General features: G+C 44.1%; 1 protein-coding gene across 1 annotated transcript in view; it reads right to left on the bottom strand.

The window, feature by feature from the left end:
* STRA6 (signaling receptor and transporter of retinol STRA6) overlaps nucleotides 1-19,030 on the bottom strand; it is a 107,902-nt gene extending 88,872 nt beyond the window's left edge. Inside the window, exon 1 of the mRNA XM_040343015.1 lies at nucleotides 18,912-19,030. The gene's annotated coding sequence lies outside the window, so the exon portion shown is untranslated. The remainder of the gene's footprint in view (nucleotides 1-18,911) is intronic.
* Between the last annotated feature and the right edge of the window lie 358 nt (nucleotides 19,031-19,388).

A 19,388-nucleotide genomic window follows, 5' to 3' on the forward strand; every position in this document is an offset into this window, starting at 1 on the left:
CCATTTACATTGGACCCTGCCCTCGAGGAGGTTACAATCTAAGGTCCCTAACTTGCATTTATACATACACATACTAGAGCCAATTTAGGCAGGAGCCAGTTAATCTACCAGCATGTCTTTGTAGCGTTGGAGGAAACCCACGCAGGCACAGGGAGAACGTGCAAACTCCAAGCAGGTAGTGCCATGGTTGAGATTCGAACCAAAGACTCTAGTGCTGCAAGGCAGAAGTGCTAACCACTTAGCACCTGTATTATTATTTTTTTACTTTTGCACAAGATTGGGAAATGTATTCTTTAACCACTTCACTTCCCACGTGTATTCATATGACGCCCGCAGGAGAGATCACCCATCCTGGGCGGGCGTCGTTAACTTCCCTGCCGTCTAGTGCGTGCGCATGCCCACCGCATCATGCGGGAGCTGGTGCCCGTGCCCGCAGCTGCGATGTCCGCCGGGCACCCGCGATTGCCAGTAATAGAGCCAGGACCATGGATCTGTGTGTGTAAACACACAGATCCACGTCCTGTCACAGGAGAGGAGACCGATGGTGTGTTCCCAGTACATCGGTCTCCTCCCCTTGTGGGTCCGTGCCCCCTACAGTTAGAATCACTCCCTAGGATACTCATTTAACCCCTTGATCGCCCCCTAGTGTTAACCCCTTCACTGCCAGTCATATTTATACAGTAATCAATAAATTTTTAATGTAGTAAAAAAAAATAACAATAATAAAAATGCCATAAATCTATCCCCTATTTTGTAGACACTATGGGCCAGATTCACAGCTGAGATACGACGGAGTATCTCAGATACTCCGTCGTATCTCAGATACTCCGTCGTATCTCAGATACTCCGTCGTATCTCAGATACTCCGTCGTATCTCAGATACTCCGTCGTATCTCTCAGAGTATCTATGCGACTGATTCATAGAATCAGTTACGCATAGATATCCCTAAGATCCGACAGGTGTAATTGTTTTACACTGTCGGATCCTAGGATGCAATACTGCGGCCGCCGCTGGGGCGAGTTTGCGTCGTAAACCAGCGTCGGGTATGCAAATTAGGAGTTACGACGATTCCCGACGGATTTTCGCGTTCGCTACGTCGCCGCTAGTCTAGTTTCCCGTCGCAAAGTTAGTAGTTTTTTTTGGTGCCCTAACTTTAGTCAGCAATCGTATTGCTGTCTAAAGTATGGCCGTCGTTCCCGCATCGAAATTTAAAATTTAACGTCGTTTGCGTAACACGTCCGGGAATACGGAAGTACGCTACGCGCGTTGCCGTTCGAGAAAATTACGTCACGGAGCGCAAAGCACGACGGGAATTGCGAAACTGAGCATGCGCAGTAGGTCCGGCGCGGGAGCGCGCCTAATTTAAATGGCACACGCCCATTTGAATTGGCCCACCTTGCGCCGGAGGCCGCCGGCGTAGTTTTCATCGCAAGTGCTTTGTGAATCAGGCACTTGCGATGAAAACTTGCGGCGGGGTAACGTATCTACGATACGTTACGCCGCCGCACTTCTACCTGAATCTGGCCCTATAACTTTTACGCAAACCAATCAATATACGTTTATTGTGTTTTTTTTACCAAAAATATGTAGAATAATACATATCGGCCTAAACTTTTTATTTTTTTAAATGGGATATTTATTTTAGCAAAAAGTTAAAAATATTATTTTTTTTTCCAAACTTGTCACTTATAGCGTAAAAAATAAAAACCCACAGAGGTGATCAAATACCACCAAAAGAAAGCTCTATTTGTGGTGAAAAAAGGATATCAATTTTGTTTTGATACAACGTCGCACCACCGCGCAATTGTCAGTTAAAGTGTGACAGCGCTGAAAACTAAAAATTACCCTAGGCAGGAAGGGGGTGAAAATTCCCTGTATTGAAGTGGTTAACTAGTAGCCAGTCTGTAAATTTTTGAAATTTAGCAAATGGTCCTAAAGATCTGTACCTATTTACAGTGATAGAATATATTGCCAAATGTGGGGTGTCACAGTATGTATTACAGATGGCTTTACAGATTTGCTTCTATGATTTCCCAGGTATGCAGTTACTTTTTATTCAATAATAAAGGTACACAATTGCCTGATTTAGCACATTTTAAGTTGCCTTATTAAACTTCCCCATTTAAATCCTTTATTGCCTGTGATTTGTTGGTGGCTGTTGGGACACTAAATGGTTGCTTGTATGTGAATTTATGTGAAACCTTTATATTACCCCCATTTATCACCACCCACAGAGCACACCCCTTACTATCCATTCAGATCCCTCTTACTCATGGGGTGAAAATAGTGCAAAGCGCTTAATAACATGAGTCATAATTCTTGCCAACACTGAATGTTGGGGTGAAAGGCCATCAGAGGCAGAGAATGGGGAAGATGTGAAATCTGCATCACTTAAAGAAACAGATGTTGTAAAGAAAAAGATAACTATACAACTTTTTTTTTTTTTTACAAATACCTTAATACTGCTTGTAGTCTTCCTAGATAAGCAAATGCAAAACATAGAGACACAATAGTGATAACTGTGGTTGCAGCACAATGATAGAAGGATGGGAGATTCAAAATGAATAACTATGAGATGCATATTTAATACAAGGAGGCCAATTCATGAAATCTGAAGAATTAAAATGAGAACAAAACTGGAGTTGTTGCCCATAGACCCCATACACACCATACAACATTTGTTGTCTGATTTCCTTTTGATTTACCGAAACCATGTAGTGCAAGGGCCTGTCTGATTGCAAACTTTGCAAAATTGAAGCTCTTAGGCTCCGTACACACGACCGAGTTTCTCGGCAGAATTCAGCCAGAAACTCGATCGGAGCCGTATTCTGCCGAGAAACCCGGTCGTGTGTACACTTTCGGCCGAGGAAGCCGACGAGGGCCAAATAGAGAACATGTTCTCTATTTCCTCGTTGTTCAATGGGAAATTTCGGCTCACCGAGATCCTCGGCGGCTTCACAAGGAACTCGACGAGCAAAACGATGTGTTTTGCCCGTCGAGTTTCTCGGACGTGTGTACGGGGCCTGAAGGTTTGACCTCAAATGATATGGTTTTGGTAAATCGGTAGGAAAAAATCTACAGGAAATTGTATAGTGTGTATCCAGCTATAGAGTTTTAAGAGCATTTTTGTTGAAAGGGGTTGTAAACCCTCGTGTTTTTTCACCTTAATGCGTTCTATGCATTAAGGTGAAAAAACACCATGCAGTCACCGGCCCCCTAGCCCCTCCTACCTACCTGAGCCCGAATTTCTCTCCACGGGTTCCCGACTCTTGATTGGATAGATTGATAGCAGCGCAGCCATTGTCTCCCGCTGCTCACAATCAAATCCAATGATGCGGGCGCTGGGGGGGCAGGGCCGAGTCCAGGATTCGTGTCTGTGGATGCAAATACTGGACCCGGGAGCGCGCCCGCAAGGTAACCCCCTCAGGAGATTGCTTCTCCAAGGGGGTTCTCCAATGCGGGGAGGAACCGCAAGAGCCACCTTGGGACCCCAGAAGAGGAGAATCAGAGCCACTCTGTGCAAAACGAGCTGCACAAAGGAGGTAAGTATGATATGTTTGTTATGTAAAAAAAAAATTATCCTTTACAACCACTTTAACTTTTCTGTTATAATGTGAAACTTGTGTAGCACTACCCCCGGAGGAGCCGCTGTTTGATTCAGGATCGGCTTTCTAGGTTACCTTCTTGACTTGGTCTAGGGGTGACTTCTGTGAGTGTGAATAAAGAGCAAGTGTCCAGACACAAATTCAGCTTCAAAGCATTATTCCAAGGCCCAAACTGGCCAACATCAACAGGGCACATCCAGGCCTTTGGATGTAGGAGAGAGCAAGCCTGCTCTCAGCAATGATGCAGATCAATTCGTCGCCACCCAATCAGGGTGGGTAAAGTGCCACCGGACAGGCAGTTATCTCAGGCCTGGCAACCGGAGCGCCACTTGCAAAAAATCACCGGGAGGATACAGGCCTCTGCCACAGGCCTGCCTCAGGGCCTCTGCCACAGGCTGGACAATTTAGGATTTAGAAAAGTCAGTTTGAGTAGATCCTCCCAGTTAGTACAATCAATGTCACCCACTGACAGCTTGAGCATACCTGTCATACAGTGCGGCAACTGGATCCCCGGTGGTTCGTCTAGGCCTTCCGGACAACCTCTGGTTCTAGGTTCTCCCGAGCCAATTCCCACCGCACAGCTCCCAGCTTGGGATCCTCTCAGCAACAGTTTGGGACCCAGCAAGCCGCTGGGGTCCCTCTCTAATTAAGGTGCATGATGCATGACCTCGGCATGGCAGGACGCAGTGGCGGAGCCCATGGATGCGCGTACCCTGAAGTTGGGTACCGCACCTGGAACTCGGGCCCCGCAAGAACAACCCGCCAAAAGCGGCCGCCACCGATATATCCCCCCTCCCAGCATGCCCAACGAGAGAAAAACCCCCCTGATTGGCTGCTGAAAGGAGGTGGATCCCCCAGAACCCCTCTAGCGCCAACTGCCACCCAGGGGTGTCAACGCATCCCTGGCGCGCAGACTGACCTACAGGACAGATTCTGGAATTGGCAGCAGCCTAAATTTCCATAATTCGTGAATGGGAGTGATTAAGCCTCCCATTCCCCACTAATTTTAGTGTAGCGCACGTACTGAAAGTAGGGGGGGGCGCTACACTTGTTTGGCTGGTATCAACTTTTTCTGAAAGTAGAACTTTCAAAGTTATTTTCTTTTTTCTAGAGTTCCTGAATGAGCCCTGAAGTAGGAAACACGATGATGCAGAGAACGCAAATATGAAAGCAGGTAGTTTATTAAAAGTTATAAAACTCTTCTTTACAGGTATGTCAGAGGATAGAATCTGGTGTCTGCAGACATGAGATAACGGACTGATCTGGCTGTCTTCAAAAAGCTCATGTCCGTGGGAAGTGCCAGACAAGATGCCAGCCAACAGATCATTTGTAAAATATGAATCATTCAGCGGGAGCTACATGGGAGATGTTTAGTAGCTTAACCGTGCTATTAAAACTGCTAGTAGTGGACGGAGGCAGCAGTGTCTCCCCACTGTGTAAACTACACAATTAGCATGTGGTGGTGGTAAATAAACAATGCTTCAATCATGTGCTATAGATCGCTACTACATGCTTTTGCATGCTACTTGTGTAGTTTATTCCAAAGGGAGACATCTGTTCCATGTGTGTATCGATTAATAGCTATGTCTAGCCATTAAAGCCCAACTCCAGGAATTAGACAAGATCTACCCTTGCAGTGGTGGGATCCATCGACCCCTCCCGCTTGTTGTTCATTCTGGGGTAGGGGAACAAGGAGTAAGGCCCTGTACACACGGGCAAGAATCTTGTCAGGAAAAAAACGTTGTTTGCCCTGACGAGATTCTTGGCAAGAAACTCTTGCCGCCCGAGTGTACAGACTCTCGTTTCAAAAGAACAGCGGTTCTCTTGAAAGGAAAGAACGCGGTGACATCATCGCGTATGACGAGCATGCGCTCGTCACATTCGATGCCATTGCCGCCATCTTGCTTCACCCTATCTATGCCGTGGAAGCTATCGCGAATGCGTCAAAGTCACTTCGAGCATGCGTGGGTTTCCACAGCGACAGGTAAGTTTACACACTCGGGTTTCTCGTCGGGAAACAGGCCGACAAGAATCTTGACGAGAAAAAAGAGCGCAGGTTCTCTTTATTTCTCATCGAGATTCTGGCCAGATTTCCTGACGAGAAACCTGAAAGCCTCGTACACACAAATGGTAATCTCAGCAAGAAGCAGTTTTCTTGCTGTTTTTTGCAGAGAAAACCGGTCGTGTGTATGAGGCCTTATGCTTACCTTATTGCTTACTCTAATAGGGTCTCACCAGTGGTGCAGCTGGTCCTATTATTAAGCACAATGCAAGGTTAATAGGCCTGTATAGTATATGTGATAATTAGGGTTGTCCCGATACCACTTTTTTGAGACCGAGTACAAGTACCGATACTTTTTTTCAAGTACTCGCCGATACCGAATACCGATTTTTTTTTAATGTCATGTGACAGTGGCGGTATTTTTTTTTTTTACACAATTTTTTTTTTTACAATGATTTTATTTATTTATTTTTGGGGGGGGGAGTGGATTGTCAGTGTGTTTTTTTTTTTTTTTTTATTATTATTATTATTTACATTTTATTTTTTAAATTATTTATTGCAATTTTTTTTTCTTTTCTTTTGGATCAGCCCTGTTGGGGGGGTTTTGGTGAAATATCAGGGGTCTTAACAGACCTCTGACATCTCCCCTTTAACACAGAGAAAGGGACTAAGGACACAGATTCCCCACTCCCTTTCTCTGCCGCCTCAGCTGAAATGAATGGAGAGAAGCTCCTCTCCATTCATAAACTGAAGCATTGTAAACACAGGTTACGATGCTCAGTTATGTGAATGGACAGAGTCAGTGATCATTGACTCTGTTCATTCAGAAAAGGTAGGAGCCGGGTTTAGCGGGGGAAGAAGACATCACGGGGGGACAAGACAGCACAGGGGGACAAGACAGCACGGGGGGACAAGACAGCATGGGGGGAGAGGGCACGGAGGGGGACAAGACAGCACGGGGGGACAAGACAGCACGGGGGAGAGCGGCACCGGGTGGGAGAAGACAGCACGAGGGGAGAAGACAGCACAGGGGGAGAAGACAGCATGGGAGAAGAGCGGCACAGAGGGGGACAAGACAGCACAGGGGGACAAGACAGCATGGGGGGAGAGCGGCACGGAGGGGGTAAAATCTGACACCTTTCACACCAAACTTTAGTGCTTATTTATAGCTTACCCCCACGCCAGAACACTCTGATCAGCGCTCTCTGCCATTGGCTGAGTCGGGCGGCTGCTGGTATTCCAGCATTAAAGTCCGACAGAACCTGGTTGTATGGCCGGCTTCTATTGGACAGACCGGCATACATATGCGGCCATTTTTTTTTAACCGCCTATTGACTCCTGACATTTGGCCTGTGTGTAAGGGGCTTAAGGGTTTACAACCACTTTAGAGACAATTAAAGTTGCTTTTGCTGTTGCTGTTCATGTTTTATCACTATTTTAAGAACACAGATGGCCAAACTCCTTGAAAATTACACTGACCATACACGACTAGAGATTTCACATACATTTCGCCAGATGTACTAAAGTGTTCAATTCAGTCTTCAATCATGTCAAGCAGCTTGATTGTTTTAATGAATTTCCCAGCACACGTTTGGATGTTTGATGTGCACACGGATGCCCTTTAATACGGTTCACCTCACATCACATCACACTTTAGTAAGTCAGATTGTATGCTATGTCTGAGCATCAGTGCACAGAGCTGAGTGTGTATGTATAATTAATGAGGATATTTTCAGCTCATTCTTTTGGAATATTTTGTTGTATTCCTATACCTATTTCTATAATTCTCTGCTGGTTACATACAGATAAGCCAACATCATGATGATTATTTATGAAGAACTCAGCGTGCTGAATTATTCAAAGCCATTTAAAAGTGCATCTAAAGTTATAAACTTTTTTTTTGTGTTGGCTACGGTGCTGGAATGGTTAAAGCTGAAGTTTAATCTGCTTATGTTCTGCCTTCCCTGGTTCATTCCATCCCTACCCCCCTTTCCCAATCAACATACTTATGGAATTTATATAAAACCTTAATTTACACCTTTAATTACATACCTTATTTTCAAAAAGGAGGTCTCTGCGCTTCCCTATGCGATGCAGACAGTTCAGGGACCAGCAGGATGCTATACATAGCTCCCTTAAAATGTCACAGCAGCCTGCCTCATCACTCCTATCAAGAGCTCTAAGCCCTGCATACATGCCAACATGGGGATATATATTATAGCAAAAAGTAAAAAATATTGCATTTTATTAAAAATTGTCGCTCTACTTTTGTTTATAGCGCAAACAATTTAAACTGCAGAGGTGATCAAATGCCACCAAAAGAAAGTTCTATTTGTGGGAACAAAAAGGACTTCAGTTTGGTTTGGGAGCCACGTTGCACGACCGCGCATTTGTCAGTTAAAGCGGCGCAGTGCCGAATCGCCAAATGGTCCGAGGCTTAAGTGGTTAAGTGGTTAAACCTCTTGCACATTTTCTTTCTTTCTGGTGTCTCATTTGAAAGTTTTCAATTCACTTTCTGTTTCAAAGACCGCAGCAAGAGAAATCCCCTATTAGACTGCTTTTACTGGAATAAATGTACCCATTGGAAGATTTCCTCTCAATTTCCGTTCCTTAAGAGGGTCCCAGCTGAGTTTATTCTGAACCCAGAAGTTAGCTGTATTGCTGGGCCAATGAGCTGTAAGCGGGAGATTCCCCCCTGCAGCTGCATGTAGCATGTGGCTATTAAGTCACTCATAGCTCCCAACTGTCTGATTTTGAGGGACTGTCCCTGATTTGGAACAATGTCCCTCTGTCCTTTATCATTTGTCCCTCATTTTGGTCTGATCTACTGTATATAGTTGCATATAAAATGCATTACTTATCTATTGGAAAGTGTTTTGGATTGATAAACCTTTTGTCCAATTTGTAAATTGCTGCATTTGTCAGTTCTAAAAGCCAAGTAATAGTAGTGGTAAAAAAAAAGCACTTTTAGGTTCAACCAATCAATTTTTACATACTTTCTGAAGATCCCCACACATTTACTTTTGACTGCTGTGACACGTAGTCACTATGGCATTTGAATAGGCACTGCTGTGTCACACATTTCACAGAGCCTGCCTTCTGACCTAGTTGCTGAGAGGAGGAGCTCCAGGAGGAGCAGTCAGTACAGGAAGCTCTGATTGTAGACAGCAAGGTACCATGGGATATTTAGTCCTTAGAAATTAAAAGAGAACAGCAGAGGAGAAGCTGCAAAGCATGTTGGGATTCCAGGAAGAAGAAATGGACAGCAGACAGGCAGCACTGACAACATGCAAGGAGATTTTTCAAGTATGCTTATATTGAATTATGAAATATAACTAGTGTTTGTATTGTTACAATGCTGATGTTATCAAATGAAAGTGTATTCTGTGACCACAGATTTCTTTTAACAGTTTTTTTTGGCTTCAAATACACATTAAATAAACCATCTTAGCCTCTAATTTAGACTAAGCATATAACAATGGACAAAAAGTCTACTTTGTCTCCTCATGACATAATCAACAGAGCTGCTTAAAGCAGCCTTTTTCAACCAGGGTGCCCAGGCATTCTGATATGCCTTCGGGTTTCTTCAGGTCAAACATTGGCAAAAAATTTGACATACAAGCCAGTGGCTATACCAGCCACCAGCGATAATTGCATGTAAAAGCAGGCAGGCTGGTTGTGCCTAAGTTGATCGATCAGCTTGGGTACATTCAGCCTGCCCATACATAGTTTGAATATTGGTCAGTTCCTGCTGAACCAGTTGAGGTTCAAACCCTCTATGGCCGGCCTTAGTGCACTTATTCCCATACACAGCCCTCTGCACTGCAGTGAGGAATGTCATACATGGTTCCTTTTTTTTTTTCATTCCAGCAAGTTGAACGAGAAAAATTTACTAATTTACCCATCCACACATTCTAGTGCATTTTTCAGGTGTGTTGTGAAATAAAAAAGAGCGTGTCCTTTTGCCGGGTTTGGGGTGCCAGTAAAAATAATGTCAACGCAAGCGCATTATGCGTTTTGCCATGTTTTTCATGGTTTTCCGTGAATGTGCACAAAAACACAAGTTTTTGCACATGTTCCCAGAATGCATAGGTGTGAATGGAGCCTCATAGTTTAAATGTGTCAACCTATATTGTTGTGAGTACAGCAATGGGAGAATGATATTGGGGGAATTGTGCCTTATTTACTCCATTGTCTATGGAAAGTAACAGGTCCTGCAATGACATACACTGACCTTTGATTGCCCCTGTAGGGTGAAGAGGTGATCTCTTGGTGCTCAATCACATGGACATAATATATACAAGGTAGGGTTGTCCCGATACCACTTTTTTAGGACCGAGTACAAGTACCGATACTTTTTTTCAAGTAGTCGCCGATACCGAATACCGATACTTTTTTTAAATGTGTCCCCAAATGCAGCCATGTCCCTCACATATGCAGCAATGTCCCTCTAGCCATGTCCCTCACATATGCAGCCATGTCCCTCCAGCCATGTCCCTCACATATGCAGCAATGTCCCTCTAGCCATGTCCCTCACATATGTAGCCATGTCCCTCCAGCCATGTCCCTCACATATGCAGCAATGTCCCTCTAGCCATGTCCCTCACATATGCAGCCATGTCCCTCCAGCCATGTCCCTCCAGCCATGTCCCTCCATACCTTTGCCGCCGAAAGCCGCCGCATGGAGAAAATCACAGCATTCATTTGAATAGCTGTTTTGCCCGCGTGTATAGACACTCCCCCTTGCTCGGGATTGGACAGATCACGATCACCCATCCAATCCCGAGCAAGGGGGAGTGTCTATACGCGCGGGAACACTACAGCTATTCAAATGAAAGCTGTGATGTTCCCGCACAGCGTTTAACCCATGCGACGGCTTTCGATGCGGCGGCTTTCGATGCGGCGCGGGGGGGGAAGTATTCTATTTAGGTATCGGGGGTATTTGCGCGAGTACGAGTACTCCCGCAAATACTCGGTATCGGTACCGATACCGATACTGGTATCGGTATCTGGACAACCCTAATACAAGGGATGGGCTGATTATCGGCGGGCGATATTCACTTTTCTTGAAGTATCAGTATCAGGCACAAACATGGCCGATATTACCGATATTGCTTCAAGGGGTTTTACCGGGGTGATGCAGGCAGCTGCAGGCATCACCCGGTGCCATTCTTCAGAGTGTACAGGCGGCTTTATTGTAATGACAACCGATGTGGCTCAGCAGCTGCTCGGTTCTTATTACAAGCAGCGGGAGGGGGCGTCCCCCAGACCCCTCCCCTCCTGCCACCTTCCGCCGCTCGCCCAGGCTCTCCCGTCTCACCGGAAGGCCTGAGCATCAAGCCGGGACATCTGCCGGCTGGCCTAAGACCTGAACAAATCCGATGCTTCATTCGAGTCTCGGATCTAGTAACCCAGGAAAGTCATGACATCACTTCCCGGATTACTGGCATCTTAAAGGCGCTAGTTTTAAAAAATATAAAGTATTCAAAAACGTAGATCTTGACGTTTTGAATACTTTCAAGTGCAAAGGAGTTTGGGGCCTTATAGGCCGCCTTCTGGGACTTGCTTGGGCTCTTCCATCCCACTGGGAGCCCTAAACTACCAGCCGGCTAGTCGGATAGCCAAACAAAGCCAGGATCTGCTTTGTACGGGTCTCTGCTATGGTAACATCACTTTCGGTTCACCCAGATGTCAGATCCCTCCATAAAGAGTACCTGTTACTGCCTATTACTGTCACAGGGATGTTTACATTCCTTGTGACAGCAATAGAAGTGATAAAAAAAAAGTGTAATTTTTTATTTTTAAATGTACAGAATATCGGCTATCAGCCTGAGAGGTGGCCGAAATGTCGGTATCGTATCGGCACCGAAAAACAATCGGTCGATCCCTAATATACACTGTGCATAGCGCGTAGTTTTGTGTATGTGTTTGCAGCTGTTTACTAGTCTATGGGCCCATTCACAAAGTTGCATTTAGCAGCTTAAAAATAAGACACATGGCACAGAGCCCTTAATTTTGGCCGTATAATACGCTGTACGCTTACAAACATTTATTCTAACATTTATTTGCCTACATTGGACAGCATACATGGACCCTACTGGCTGCTCCAGGCCAACATTAATATGAACAATGTGGAATCAGTGCTGCTGGTGCATCAATGACTCATTCTGACCAATCAGCGGCACCATATTTACAGATTGTTGATATTGATATGTCGGCCATAGCAGCAGCAGCCTGGGCCGGACTTACCATTGGGCTTGACTGCCCAATAGGGGGCCCCCGCCCGTTTACGTTTAATTTTTTTCAATAATATGCCAGTCATTTAATTTTTCATTTAAAGTGTGTTGATTGGTCTAGCATTTTTAGCTGTTCTAGGGATATTGATCATTTTTGTCCTCCGTCCAAGTAGACAAACTGTCTTTCTTTTATTATTACCCTTGTGAAGGTGTTTGCGCAATATTATGCCCAGTGTCTGTCCTTCTGCTGGATGTGGCATGTTACTTTGGCTCCAATTGCTGGATTTGCCCTTTGAATACATTGCACTCTGACTTGTGTCAGTGCTTTTTTGTGCCCATGCGCAGTATACATCATGTCTTTCAGGACAACGCTATGTTTACTATTGATGACTACGCATCATCATTATGCGACGCGGTCGCGATGACGTCATTACACCCAGTCATTCTTCTGCGCATGTGCGGGCATTGATGACTACCGGTGGACAGACGTGACGGCTCGTTCGGCGGAATTATATGATCCCTCTCCATCTGACAGGTACAGCGGAAGCTCTTTCCTTGCCAAGCTCTTTGTGTTGATATTGGGTTATTTATCCCCATACACATATTCATTTTATACAGTTTTGCTTCCCTAGGCATACCCCTTTGAAGTGGGAGAATACATAGCTTGTGTATGTATCATTTTGTTCTATTTAACCACTTGCCGTCGCTGCACCGCCGAAATACGTCCACAAGGTGGCTCTCCTAGGCGAGACCACGTAAATGGACGTCCTGCCTATTAGCCGCCACTAGGGGCGCACGCGCGCCCCCCGCTCGCCCCCGACTCCCGTGCGTGTGCCCGGCGGGCGCGATCGCCGCCGGGCACACGCGATCGCTCGGTACAGAGCGGGGAACGGGAGCTGTGTGTGTAAACACACAGCTCTCGTTCCTGTCAGCAGGGGAAATGCTGATTTTCTGTTCATACAATGTATGAACAGAAAATCAGTGTTTCCCCTAGTGAGGCCACCCCCCCCCCCCCCCACAGTAAGAACACACCCAGGCATACTTAACCCCTTCCCCGCCCCCTAGTGTTAACCCCTTCACTGCCAGTGGCATTTTTATAGTAATCTAATGCATTTTTATAGCACTGATCGCTATAAAAATGCCAATGGTCCCAAAAATGTGTCAAAAATGTCCGAAGTGTCCGCCATAATGTCGCAATACCGAAAAAAAAATCGCTGATCGCCGCCATTACTAGTAAAAAAAATATTAATAAAAATGCCATAAAAATACCCCCTATTTTGTAAACGCTATAACTTTTGCGCAAACCAATCAATAAACGCTTATTGCGATTTTTTTTTACGAAAAATATGTAGAAGAATACGTATCGGCCTAAACTGAGGAAAAAAAATGTTTTTCTATATATTTTTGGGGGATATTTATTACAGCAAAAAGTAAAAAATATTCATTTTTTTCAAAATTGTCGTTCTATTTTTGTTTATAGCGCAAAAAATAAAAAACGCAGAGGTGATCAAATACCACCAAAAGAAAGCTCTATTTGTGGGAAAAAAAGGACGCCAATTTTGTTTGGGAGCCACGTCGCACGACCGCGCAATTGTCTGTTAAAGCGACGCAGTCCCGAATCGCAAAAAGTACTCTGGTCTTTGGGCAGCAATATGGTCCGGGGGGTAAGTGGTTAAAGTAATGTATAGAAGGTAGGGCCCGAAAGTGACTCAAGCCCCACCACCCTGAAGCCTCGTACACACGACCGAGGAACTCGACGGGCGAAACACATCGTTTTCCTCGTCGAGTTCCTTGTTATGCTGTCGAGAAACTCGACAAGCCAATTTTCTCCATTCCAGTCAAGGAAATAGAGAACATGCTCTCTTTTTGGCTCGTCGAGTTTCTCGACAGTTTCCTCAACGAAAATGTACACACGACCGGTTTCCTCGGCAAAAAAATATCTCCCAGCAAGTTTCTTGCTGGTTTTTGCCGAGAAACTCGGTCGTGTGTACGAAGCCTAAGTCCTGCCCATGAAAAAGCCCTTCGGAGTATGATCTTTGGGAAACAGTCAGATCCTCCATTATACTGTATAGTAGAAGGAGGTTGTAGGAGGTTGTGTAATACTAATACACGCACACAACATGGTATCTACCATTGCTCTACTTATCTGTGAATAGCAGATATCATCACCACTAGTGATAACGCTTCATAACATGTTAATAGACAAGACAATTTGGAGTGGTTAATAAATAACACAGCTGGCTAGAAATATAATAACACAAACCTGTAAAAGTTATCGGCAGAATAAAGTTACAATGCACTTTGTTTCCTTGTTATCACAGAATGTACCATACAAGCGTATTATTATTGTGGCCGCACACGACCTGGTTCTGATCACGCTCACATACCGATTGAATGGGATCAGAAATGAACGAAGATCGGGCTGTGTAGGGTTTCTCTAACTGGCTGCTTGTAAATATTAGAAGTACTTGTTAACACAAGCAGATATTTTCCAACTTGAAAAATCTCTATAGGGCTTGTTCACACCAGGAGTCGTGTGGGAATGCGTGCAAAATTGTGTGTTTTACCACACCACACAAAAACACATGCCCTATTTGCAAATGTACACAGAATTAATGGCACCCCCCGTGCATCTAGAAAACAAATATGTGTTTGCGCCTGCCAAAACGCATAGTACTGCCGCACCATGTCTTTGGGTATGGTGCGATTTCAAAAAATTGCGCGTGCACTTTTTTAAAATGAATGGGCTGCCCTAAATTGTGATGCCCTGGGACATGCGGGGACATGCAAAAAAGGGTGTGCGTTTGGACGCACCTCCCGGTGTGAATGAGCAATCAGAGACAGCACCAAATCTTCTATGGAGAATAGGAAAGAATGGGGCGATTATGGCTTTGTGGGTGCACTGCCGGATCTGGCCAATCACAGAAGCCCGGGCTCACTACTCACCTGCCTATGGCCAGTTTCTAATATATGGGGATAACATTGTGTTTTTTGATACTGGAATTTAGATGCAGAAATTACCCCCTTTTCCCAGAGGATGTCCCTAGACTTCCTAAAAAGTGAACCTGCAAAATAAAGAAGAGCAAAAGGACTATCTTCTTCTTCAATAAAAAAAAATAGCATCCATTTAAAAACCATTGCAAGCCAGATCCCAGAATTCAATGACGATATAGCGGCAATGTCTGCGGACATCTTCCCGTTTGAACGCTGTCATCTCGGTTTTCACTGCTCCAAGCTGCAGAGATTTACGATTGTTGATGCTTTTCCACTTTAAAAATTCATATAAAATACAGTAAAACCTTGGTTTGAGAGTAACTTGGTTTGAGAGCGTTTTGCAAGACAAGCAAAATGTTTTAATACATTTTGCCTTGATATACAAGCGATGTCTTGATATAAGAGTAGCGTCATGTCACAACAGAGTATAAAAAAGAAGAGAGGAACCTCTAAGTGTAGCAATATGGTTACATTTAATGAAGGTACAACATTTAGCAACTTATTGCTACACTTAGAGGCGCCTCTCTTCTCTTTTTATACCCTGTAAAAAAAAATGCTTTGATATACAAGTGCTTTGGATTACAAGCATGTTTCTGGAGCGAATTATGCTCGCAAACCAAGGTTTTACTGTAAATCTGTTGCGCCGGGTCTGCTATTACCGAGTAGCCAGCAGTGGAAAATCACTGTTTGCTCTTTTCTTTAAATCTCCTACACAATAACAGACTTTTGCAAAGAGTAAGGAGCTCATCAGTCAATATAACGTAGCCAGGGAGAATCCTGTACACTGTAACTATTAATCCAGGTTCTTCCAGACTCAGCACAAATATGTACTTTAGCTAATTAATGAATTGCTACGACTTCAGCCGCTTCCTGTTTGTTTACAGATTCCATTCAAATACTTTTTTCTCCATTATTTCTCAGCAGACGTTATAAATCGCATGACACCTCCATTGCATATGGCTTGTCTGCTACAGGTGGAATCAGAAGAACATGGAAAATATATTTCATTCCCAACAATCCCTGGAATTTGTCAGTTAGATGAAGTAGATATAAAGTAGATACTCTTTAGAAGTGTGCCTTGCGGAAGTGCAACAAATGACAGAACTTGTGACAGATCCATGTGTGTGTCGCTAAAGTGTATATAAATCTGTCGCCAACTCTCCAGGACTGTCCTGTGCATCTCTCCTGCTGGGAGAGTAATGCAAACATCAAATATCAGTTTCAGAGGAACATAACAAATTTGGCTGCAAATATTCAACATATTGGGGTTGATTTACTAAAGCCAAATAGACTGTGCACTCTGCAAAGTGCAGTTGCGCCAGAGCTTAGTAAATGACTTAAAGCGGTTGTAAACCCGCATGAAATTTTTTATTTTTTTTTCCTCCTGTAAGGGAAAAGTCATAATGAGCTAATATGCACCGGTTTACAACCACTTTAAAGCTTTCCTTTGCATACCCAATCACATGCTAGGAAAATAAATGTTTGCTTGCATGTGATTGGATGGTGGAAGTCAGCAGAGTTTGAGCTCTTTTACTAAGCTCTGGACCAACTGCACTTGCAGAGTGCAACTACACTTTGCAAAGTGCACAGTCTATTTGCCTTTAGTAAATCAACCCCAATATTGACACATCTGACACAATCATAGATTTTCTCCAACATAAAAAAGCTTGTACTTACCCTCACTTTGCTCATCACTGATATGGCCGTATTTTTTATGAATTTGTCACAACGATGGCGTTATACAGTAAGGCTGCGCTTAAATGTGCGCCTTTAGATCGCTTTTTAGGGGTGTTTAACAGGCAGTTCCCTTTTCGCTTGAATGGGTCACGATTGCCCGCAGTACTGCCCGATGAATGCGACCAGGCAGTGGTGTAGCGTGGGGGGTGCGTGGGGGGCCACCGCCCCGGGCGCAAAATTTAGAGGGGCGCTGTTACAAGTGGGGAGAGGAGGGAGCACCAACAACAGATGGGACATAGGAACATATGCATGATGCTACCACTCCAAGCTTTACACAGTCTCACACAGTGGACCAGACTGGAGCTAGCTGAAAATAGGTAAGTCCATGGGTCAGGGGGGCGCAAATTACTTTGCCTCGCCCCAGGTGCTGACAACCCACGCTACGCCACTGCGACCAGGAGCGATCATTTTTGCCAAGAGCACAAAGCAAAGCATCATGACTGCGCCATGTGAACTTCCTTGTCCACTGCCTTTGCCTAAGTGGGGTGGTTAAGGGTCACTACAAACGCATGTTTTTTAGGGGTGGTTTGGATCAGGGGTTTTTAGGGGTGGTTTAGATTCAGATACAGTGCAGTACTTTTTTATTGCTGCATCAAAAAACAAATAGACAGTAGGTTATGGATTTCAATGGAAAAGGTTCACACCATGGCAGTGCGTTCCAGTACAACAAAAATAGAAAAAAAATTGCACTGGAATGAAAAAATGCATCAAAAACGCACCAGAACACATAGAAAAAAACGCACCAGGATGCATTACAGACATAAAAAAGGAAGCTTTAGAAAAAAAAAAAACAAGAGGGGGAAAAACACACTGGTTCACATCACATGCAGTCCAGTGCTTTTTTTTTTTTTTTGCTGCATCAAATAAAAATATGGATTGGACAGTAGGTTACATAGATTTCAATGCCAATGTTTACACTACTGCAGTGCGTTCCAGTACAATCAACAAAAGTATAACATGCTGCATTTTTGTTTTGCAATGAACTGCACTGGAATGTGACAAACTGCATCAAAAACGCTCAAGAACGCATTACAGCAAAAAAACAAAAAAGGAAATGTAAAAAAATAAAACAAGAGGGGAAAAACGCACTGGAACACATTGAAAATGCATCAAAAACACACCGAGACGCATAAAAAATACATATACATAAATTCATCTGAACTGTGTTTCTGTGATGTGAACTGGCCCTAAATGCCCCCCAACTGCAAGCCTAAATGAGCCCTAAAAGTGTTGCAATTAAGAACTACTTGATTTTTTTGCACACGTTGGTACTAACAGTGTACAATGCATAAAAAAAGCACCGGAACACATAAAAAACACACTAGAATGCATCTTAGCAAAAAAAAAAAGAGGATACTTTAGAACAAGAGGGAGAATGCAGTCCAGTGCGTTTTTTTACTGCAGTAAAAATACATGGATTGGACAGTAAGTTACATGGATTTTAATGGCAATGTTCACGCCATGGCAGTGTCTTCCAGTTCAGTCAACAAAATCAGAACATGCTGCGTTTTTCTGCAAGGAACTGCACTGGAAACGCACCAGAACGCATCAAAAACGCACCATAACACATTACAGCAAAAAAAAAAAAAAAAAAGGAAACTTAAAAAATTAAGTATGCCAATGTTCACACTACTGCAGTGCGTTCCAGTACAATCAACAAAAGTATAACATGCTGCATTTTTGTTTTGCAATTAACTGCACTGGAATGTGACAAACTGCATCAAAAACGCTCAAGAACGCATTACAGCAAAAAAAAAGGAAATATAAAAAAATAAAACAAGAGGGGAAAAACGCACTGGAACACATTGAAAATGCATCAAAAACAAAACATTGAAATGCATCAAAAAGTTGCATAAAAAATACATATGCAGAAACACATCTGGACTGCATTTCTGTGATGTGAACTGGTCCCTAAATGTCCCCCAACTGCAAGCCTAAATGAGCCCTAAAAGTGATGCAAATAAGAACTACTTGAATTGGTCGCACGCGTTGGTACTAACAATGTCCATGCCATGGGGTGCTCGCCTACATACACATCACAAAAGTGCCTTATTATATGGCCCCCAATGTGCCTGTCTATAGTTCTGAATCATAACATAGTGCTATTCTATCTTACATTATATTTTTCCTAAGCGACACAAAACAACACAACTTTTGTGTGCATTCAGACGTTGTCACCTGTGTCTGATTCTGGAATACACTGATCCTGACAGCCTGTCACCACTGATCCCTATACTACAGACACCCCCCTTACCCCACTGTACACTGCGGCACAGGAGGAACCCAGCCTGCCTAGAATAGGAATCCACCTGTCAGTCCCCCATGCATAGACCAACCTTGACTGCTGGAAGCTGTGGCCCTCCCGGACAATGCAGAGCAGCAGAAACACCTGTGATCTGAATCCTGAAAATGTGAGCAGGCTCTATTCACTCCTCTAGACTGGAAGTTATAGAGGGGGGGTGCTTTATCTGAGATGAGGAGGTGGGGGAGAGTGCCCAGACAGAGCAGGCAAAGTTCAGTGGGAGGGGGTAGAACTTTACACCCCGCGCAGCAAGGAGGTAGTGGATGTTATCCAAGAAAAGGGGGGTGTGGGTGGTGGTAGGACTAAGCACACTACATCAGCAGCATTACCAACTTCCCGACATACCTCCAGTCTCATCTGCTTCTTTTTAGATCCCACGACCATTGTAGAGTACACCTGAATGTGGCCGTCACTCTAATGATCGAAGGATATGAAGAGGTGTATATAACTCAGTTATGGTTCAGTTAGGAGAAAATCATTGAGCTTTACTAACAACTCAAAAAGCAGCGAA

This window comes from Rana temporaria, chromosome 3 (genome assembly GCF_905171775.1).
Source record: "Rana temporaria chromosome 3, aRanTem1.1, whole genome shotgun sequence".
In the NCBI taxonomy this organism is placed as follows: Eukaryota; Metazoa; Chordata; class Amphibia; order Anura; family Ranidae; genus Rana; species Rana temporaria.